Below are 8015 nucleotides of genomic sequence, written 5' to 3' on the forward strand. Positions count from 1 at the left end.
GAATAACTCAGTATTATACATCACATATGAGATACATAAAATTATTAATACTGTACTATTCTGATAATGAATGCACAATGTTATATACTTAAAACCTTCCTGAAATTTATGTAATACTTATTTACATGTAACATATAACATTCTTTGATAAAATATACAAAATATGCGCAAATGAAAAATAGTTCAACTGAACAGTAAGCAAATTATAAAGCAAAAGTTTAAACAAAAGATATATATAACAATAAACATGATTAAATATATTAACAAATTTGCATTATCATCATATTTAATAGAAATCGGCACAATGTATCTTAATAAAAGTACGCTAAATAAACTAAACGTAATAAATAAAAATAACAAACATTATATCAAAATGAAAAAAAAATAGTTAATAAATTAAAACAATCAATTCATATATAACAACAATAACATATATTAATAATGAATTGAATAGAAAATTTAAAAAATTCATATTTTACAAATTTAGGGTCATAAAAAAACATATACGCAGAAATTAGCTCCCTGGGCTTGCACTTAAATTAATATGTCGTAAATTGTCACAAGAATTACAGACAGCTCGCTTTGGCGTCTCGAACGTGTGAAAAAATGTCGTAAAACGGTGAAAAATAAACGGATTCAATAGATTTTTGTATGATATCTGAGAAATGTCATTGAGCGAATCTGGTCAAAATTTCAAACCTTAGATTGCAAAACGTTCGTGGGCGAGTTGTAAAAATTTTCGGACCTTCGCCTATACTTTTGATTTATTAGAGTATTATAGGAACAAAAGTTATGTTACAATATTACAGCGCTAAAATGAATAAAAAGTCAATATAAGTTAACTACAAATTATTCATTTTTAGATTGTTGGAAATAAAAAAAAACAATAATTCATAATTAAAACTTATTTACTCTTATATATTTATCGCCAAATATAAAGTATTTATAACGACCAACTAATATAAAATCTTTATTAGTGAATTTTTTTTAGTTTTCATATATGTTTAAATCTAATACGCATTAGGAAATACTGTACTCTAATAAAATCGTGTATTCATAAATGGATTATTCAAAAATTTTACATAGATTACTTTCAATATTATTATATTTTCGGGAAAATAGTTGTTTGGGAGAATCAAAGAAGTCAATAAATACACAAGAACTTATCGTAAAACTCAATGATATATTATCGTTTACTGATTCATGGAAAACATTTTCTAACATCAATATTAGATTATTATATGATTTCAAAGATAGTAATTATTCAGTAGTCCATTTATTTAAATATCTTTTTAGTATTGAAAATACGGTCAATAATAAAAACGAAATGGCAGGCAACTCTACACAATGTAATTATCAATCAGCCATTAAAGCTAACTACGGACATATATTAGAGTTAGTTATCAAAATGGTCAAATGTAAGTACATAGAAAAAATAAAAGTGATCTTAACTTTAATAAGGTTACTAGTATCTGATTTTATTAATATGTTTATGATGCCAAATAAACAACCGTTGACCACGATTGATATAATAGAAAAGCTCAATGTAATACAATTAATTGAAAAATCAATTAGTCGTTTTAAATTCCTATTAGATAAAATGATGATTGTCCTGGCAATACTTCACGATATGGACACAGGATATTACATCAGCTTAACATTAGTTCATCAACTTAATAAAATTCACGAGACATTTAACGACACATTTCACCCAAATTATGATAACCCGGACGAAATCATTCAACTGTTAAAAAAATTATTTCGTTATATTTCTTCAACGGCATCAAAATTTTGTTCAATTAATATATGTTTACCCAATAAAAAAAGTTTAAATTCTGAATTTAATGAGCAAGATGAAAAAAGTTATTTCAATTTCATAAGTGAGAAAATTAACAATACAGTAAATGAAACTATAAATATGTATACCTTTAATTTGCTCAACATTAACTAATTAAGTTATTTAAGTATTCTAATAAAATCAAATATTTAATGATATTAATTAATGTAATGGCGTTTTAAGAAATTTTGTAAGGGGGGGGGTGTTCAGATAACATTTAGAATTTAGAGTAGTTGGAGAATCTCATATTTATATTTCAAAATAAAATATTTTGATGTCATTTAACTTATAAAATATCAAAAATGTTAGACTAAATTACATAAATGTATAATAAAATTAATATTATAAAAATTCTTTTGACCGATTTTTATTTAGACTGATATTATAATATTGTAAATTATACCGAGAAATTATAAATAGTTATTAAGTTGTTATGTTACGTATAATGTGATTCTTTTAATATTAGCTACTGGTTTCTCTTAAATAATAATTATATTGAGATAATTTTTTTTGATATTTTTAATTTTATATATTTCTTTATTTATTAAATATTAAGTTTTTTTTTAAATTTAATTCTTAAATCTTACTAGGGTACAAAATTTATTATTTTAAACTCCTATATACAAATTTAACTAGCTTATAAAATAAAAATTATCTAATAATAACAAGAAAACAAAGAGAAATACCTTAGGTAATTATAAAAAAAATTGTCGCCACGAATTCATTATATTAAAATTAATATATTTTTTGCTTCTAATCGAAGCTAACATTCTATTTTATTGTAATCAATAGTTCGAAGTAAAAATTCGTGTGAATTTACGGCTATCACGTGATAATCAGAGTTTAGTCTAAGAAGCTCTTTATAATTCAAAGTTATTTAAAAAAATAAGCTGTTTGCTGTTGCCGTTTTGAACACCGATAGAAATTAAGTTTTATGAGTTATTTAACATTATAAATCATAAAATTTTCAGTAGGTATTTTGAATAATTTGACTTTTTTTTTTTATAATAATTACTTGAATAATTAAAATGTGAGCCGTCACCAAAAGTTTAGTAGTTGTGAAACATCAAAAATATTTTGTATAGAAAATATTTATTTAAGTAAAAATAATATAACATAACGTCTTGATAAAATTAAAAATCATTGTCGTTTAAATCTTTTTGAAAATTAGCTTTTCAACATTTTCGCATAGTAGACAAATCGTCGTACCTTTTTTAAATAATATCTGACGTTAAAAATAATTTAATTTAGTGTAGTTATCGATACGCGGAACATATTTAAAAATTGAGTTAAAATTTTTTTTGTGTATGCGTGAATGGTCTCTTTCCTGTATTTAGGTTTTTCACTAGATATTCGATTGGATCATAAAAGTATATTAAAAGATAGCTCTCTAGTATACTCTATTAAAATTTCATTAGGAACAGTGTTTTTAGAAAAAACTTAAAGCAGTTTTAAAATACAGAAAAAATAAATTGAAAATATCTAATTTTATGGTTGTGTAATGTTGTATTTTTATACATTTTTAAAATCAAGGGGTTTTTATTTTAATTTTCAGCGACGATTAGTTCAACTAAATTAAAATTGAGTTTTTTTGATATATAGAGCAACAAAATCAATTCTGCGTGAGCTGAGAATTTGATGAAAATTTTTGAACAAACATAAAAAAAACACACCATAGTAAAACCATTACTTATTTAGCTTCGCATCAAAGCTAAAATAAAATACTAAAATTGTTTTTTGCATATGATAATTTGCAGCCTACATTATTGTGTTTACTGGAAAATTTGGTACTGATCTCTCCCCCTCCAATGAAATTTACTAGTGTTAGCCTTAAATAAATATATATTTAAGGGACTACAATATACATTACACATATGAAAATATAGTTGTAATTGAGTCGTGACCTAACTTAATTAGGACCAAAAATAACTCTGACAATAATTAACATCACTCATTGTTGACATTTTTTAAAAAAACTCTGCCTAAAAAGTTTAGTAAAATTATTTATAAAACTTTTACGAGGTTAATGAAACTTTGACGCCAATTTGCACATAGAAGATATGTCCATAGTTTTTTTTTTTTTAATTAAGTATATTACACAAACTATAATTTAACATTAAAGATGTTTTCCAAAATACTTTTAAATATTAAATTTAATGTTTGTATGAATAAGTGACCTTTTAAACATTGAAAATAGAAATGTTGGACAAATTTTTAATTTTAATTAGTCTAAACACAACAATAATAGCATTATTTGACTAATTAAATGTATTGTCGAATAAAATAATAAACACTACAAAATTTATCTTTAGTTACGATGCGAAACTGAAAAGGTATTTAAATTTTTTTCTAAGTGCGATAAAATCATTGAAAGATTATAAATTATTTACATGGATAAACGTAAAATCAAATAAATCTTTGATTTATTTTAGCATTATCTCAATGAAGTTGAAAGTGTTGTAAAATTTAAAATCATCGTTCAATATAAAATGAATTGTGATTTTTTTCTAAATACAAAGGAATTCGATTTTTCATGAAAAAAAAAAGTAATATACGATTACAGTAAGCCGTACAGGAAAATAACAAGAATTAACAAATAAGAAAATATTATTCCATGCAGTATACAATTGTTGTTTTTTTCATAACTGCACACGACTGATAACAATTTCCTAATGTCGCCAAAACCTGTTTTCGAAACAGCCGTCGACGGTCACATGTGCGTTACGAAGTTAGTTAGGTGCGCCACAGAACGACATCAATAATTTAAAAAGTAGTGAAAAAAATTTCTCAGGAGGGCAAAAAGTCTGTAGGACTAAAGGTCGCAGAAAAATGATTAATAAGTTAAAATAAACATGACATTATTATTTACATCTTAACATGGACGAATTTTGATAAATCATTTTTTAATAGAGATATAACAAAACTTTGGGTCCTATTATATAAAAATTGAAAATTACCCATGTAGAAATATTGATAACTATGTCATGTTTAATTTAACATAATAATTAAATCATCTCTCTGTAACCACCTTGGTCCTTTAGAATTTTTGTTTTCCCAAAACATATTTTGAAACGAAATTGTCGTTTTTAAGTAAAATTTTCGCATTTTAAATACTTATTTATTTAAAATATGAAAATTAAACAGAACAGTCGTAAATAAGGGTTTTGTTGTGATGGGATTACAAATGACACATTTTTTTATTATCCAAAACTAAAAAATTTGTTTTTGTACTGACTAGGACACAATTGCTGTGTCGGCATTTTTCATCAGGGGTCGTAAGCTCTCCTTCCATAAGACTACCATCTAATTTTCAATGTACAATTTTGCTCTGATCTATCCTTTATAACCCCTTAAATTAGAATAATTAATTTTTAAGTATAATAAAAAAGTTTTAATGGAGTAAATAGGATTTTAAAAATAATTTAATTTATTTTGGAAAGGATGATCTTAATTTATAATAAGGGAAATGGCCTAATTTAAAGAGTCAAACGTTTTTTAATTTCTTTAACTATACTGAATATATACACAATATTGTAATTTGATTATAAGAGATCAGAACTGTGTATTAGTTTTTTATGAGAAAATCACTGTACTAAAACATTAATTTAAGTGGTGATAAAAAGACACTTAAAAAGTGTTTATGTTATAATAATTATTAAATGCAGTCGTTAACATACATATATATATATATATTAGTCAACGCTATTTTTGCCGTCTCGCTAGTTTTTTAATTCTCACAGTTACTTTAATAACGATAATGAAGTGTAATTCATATAGTTAAGTATTAAAAAATGTATGTACTTTATAGATGACTATTAAATGCGATATACAGGAAAATAACTAATGGGAAGTGTTCTAAAAGTAGTTTTATACGAAATCTTGTCTTCTTCTTCTTTTCTTGCTTATATCTCTTGCGTGAAACCACTAAATCGTAAGTCCCAACAAAACCCGAGTGGCAAATTACGATAACCAATGCAATTGTACAAGATAAACTGTCGTATTTAAATTGTCAACAATTATGAGAAATCAAATGTTTAAAAAGAACATTTTTTGTTTAAAGCCATGATGCCTTCATAATTGTAACTTATGAAGCCATTAGATTTAATTTGTTACTTAAATCATGTATTTAATAAGCATAAAATATTTTATTATTCATAATGAAATTTATTGTAGTGACTTTTTCCAATAACTTAAAAATTTATGTTTTACAAAACCTTTTATAATTGATTTTATTTACTATAAAATTTGAATATGAGTGACATACATTTTTAAAATGGGTGAATACGATAATTTTGATAATTAATACTTACTCATATCAGTCGTGTTTCGAATTAACAGATCTTGTGTGTGTAATGATTTTTTAGAAGGCACAGATTCATTTAGCTCCGTATCAGTTGTAATAATGGGACGTTTCATAAAAACTTTTAACTGTCTTTTTATTTTCTACGTTATCATTGATGTTAATATTCATTTGTTCTGTAGATTTCTTGGTCAAGTTTTCCAGTGTGTTTTGTGGAGTACAAAATTCCTGACTTCCAACCTGTAAACCACAATGCGTTGATTCTGTCACATCGTCTGATGAGATAAGTTTGAATCAAGTGCAATGTCAGCGTTTAGATTCATAACGAATTGTTTAAAAATACTAAGACGGCAGTAGTGCAAAAGAATAGTTGTATTGACGAGAATGTAAGACACAGGATAAAGTGCGGGTGGTTGAAGTAGAGAGAAGCGTCTGGTGTCTTATTACATAAAAGAATTCCAATGAGGCTAAAAGGAAAATTCTACAATTTTTACTAGCGCCAGCACCTAATGAGCTCCTCGTTCGCTCGTTCNTCCCACGTGGAGAACATGAGCGACCACCGGTACATCACGTTCGAGTGCACCGACGGCAGGCGTCCTCGGACGGGGCCGGACCTGCAGCCTCGCGGCGCTCGCGTCGGCTGGAAAGTCGGCCCGGAGTCGGACGCCGATCTATTCGCGGCCGGTCTATTGATCGCCCGATGGACGGCGCCCACTCCGCCCGATCGACTGGTCTCCGCGGGCGAGGTGGCGGAAGAGCTGGACAGGAGAGTCGAGGTCGCTTGCGACTTTGCACTCCCCAGAAAGCGTCCGCCACCTACCCGAGGACCACCCGTTCACTGGTGGAACGAGGAGGTGTCTGCCCTGAGAAGCGACTGTGTCAGGGCGAGGAGAGTCCTGACGCGGTCCAACAGGTGTGGGCAGGCAGAACCCGATCCGGATAATCCGGATCCCAGGGAGTTGCTGAGGGAGGCCCGGAAACGTTTGAAGCTCGCCATCAGGCGTAGCAAGGCTCGTTGCTGTACAAGATCTCGTGAAGTCGGTGAATCACGACCCTGGGGGGAAACCCTATAGGGTCGTGATGCGCAAGCTGCGCGCCCCACCGACTTCGANACCCTATAGGGTCGTGATGCGCAAGCTGCGCGGCCCACCGACTTCGGGGCAACTGGAGGCGGAAACGTTGGAACAGACGGTCCACGCGCTGTTCCCGACGCATCCGCCTCTCCCACCCCTGGGAGACTGGCCGTCTGTCGATGACGACGCGACCGTTGAGGATTTCACCCTGGAGGAGATATCCGCTGCGGTAGCGAGAGTTCGGGGAAGAAACACCGCGCCCGGTCCGGACAGCATACCGAACCGGGTGTGGGGTCTCGTCCACGACCTCGCGCCGCAGTGGTTAGACACCGTTTTAAACGTGTGTCTCCAAAAGGGTGAAATCCCGCCCCGGTGGAAGAGGGCGAGGTTGGTGCTCTTGCGGAAAGGCGACAAGCCCGAGGGAGTCCCCTCGTCGTACCGGCCTCTTTGTATGCTGGACGACGTGGGGAAAATCCTCGAGCGGCTGTTGGCCACCCGCATAGAGCACCACCTGGAGACGGTCGGTGGGCTGGCGGACGGCCAGTTCGGGTTCAGGAAAGGGAGGTCGACGGATGACGCGGCCTCCTTCTTCCAGCAGTTGGCCGTCAGGGCCGAGAACGGACCGGGCTTCTGCGTTGCGGTGAGCCTGGACATCCGGAACGCTTTCAACTCCGTGCGATGGTCACACATCCGTGCGACGTTGGAAGCTTTCCGGGTGCCTCCGTACCTCCGCCGAATGATCCGGTCGTATTTCAACGACCGGGTCATCGAGTATGCGAGTGCCGCAGGGCCCAGAACCAAAACC

Source organism: Daktulosphaira vitifoliae, unplaced genomic scaffold (genome assembly GCF_025091365.1).
Source record: "Daktulosphaira vitifoliae isolate Bord-2020 unplaced genomic scaffold, ASM2509136v1 Scaffold_5, whole genome shotgun sequence".
Taxonomy (NCBI): domain Eukaryota; kingdom Metazoa; phylum Arthropoda; class Insecta; order Hemiptera; family Phylloxeridae; genus Daktulosphaira; species Daktulosphaira vitifoliae.